Source organism: Monodon monoceros, unplaced genomic scaffold (genome assembly GCF_005190385.1).
Source record: "Monodon monoceros isolate NGI ecotype Baffin Bay Population unplaced genomic scaffold, NGI_Narwhal_1 Super_Scaffold_12, whole genome shotgun sequence".
Lineage (NCBI taxonomy): Eukaryota > Metazoa > Chordata > Mammalia > Artiodactyla > Monodontidae > Monodon > Monodon monoceros.
In genome coordinates, this window is record NW_021703768.1 from 139,331,591 (window position 1) to 139,332,363 (window position 773).

Consider the following 773-nt stretch of genomic DNA (forward strand, 5'->3'; position numbering starts at 1 on the left):
ATGACTGTTTCATAGAAGTTAATAAGGTTTAATTCTAGTAGTACCGAACACTTTAAAAATGTGACTATGAAATTACCACAAAACTGAATTTGTTTTAGAGAAATGATGAAGATGCACATGTAAGAAGTTTATAAATATTATGTTACTTTGGAAACAGTTACTAATTTGTTGTACAAAGTGATGCATTTTTTATATGGAAAAAAGCAACAATTTTATTTTTAAAGATGACTTTAAATCCATAGTCATGCTTCTTTTCATAATTGAATGAATCTTTTGCCTTTTACTAAAGATTCATGAGGGGAGGGAAAAGCATGACTGTTGCTTCAATTTTTTGAGGGCTTGTGGGAATAAACAAGGCTGGAAAAATAAAAGATGACTTTAAAATATACAAAAAGGACAGGTGCTGAGACACAGAAGGAACTTGGTCTAGATTCTGTAACGCTGCACCAGGGGACAAAATAATAGAGGAACAGTTGTTTGTTCTGCACGTCAGTGGAAATCAGTGTGGAATTTGATGCAATCTGAACCCATAAACCAATTTATAAAATTCTTGGTGTAATGAATTCTCTTGCCCAATCAGGCATAAAGGCTGAGCTTTATACTAATTTTGACATGGTGGTAGAATATAATATCTGTACTTGATAGTACAGATGAAGGAACTGAACTGTGCTTTAACACCAGAGATTAGCAGAAATCTTGTGAAGTTCTCAGCCATTAAATGTGTGTATTTGAATAATTCCTACCACAATCTTAATGTCAAGAAGACCCTAGCT

At 33.1% G+C, this 773-nt stretch overlaps 1 non-coding gene across 1 annotated transcript; it reads left to right on the forward strand.

The window, feature by feature from the left end:
• Positions 1 to 238: 238 nt before the first annotated feature.
• On the forward strand, positions 239 to 359 carry LOC114893532. Its single transcript, XR_003792947.1, has one exon. It is a non-coding gene; the product is annotated as a U5 spliceosomal RNA (small nuclear RNA).
• The last annotated feature ends 414 nt before the right edge of the window (positions 360 to 773 follow it).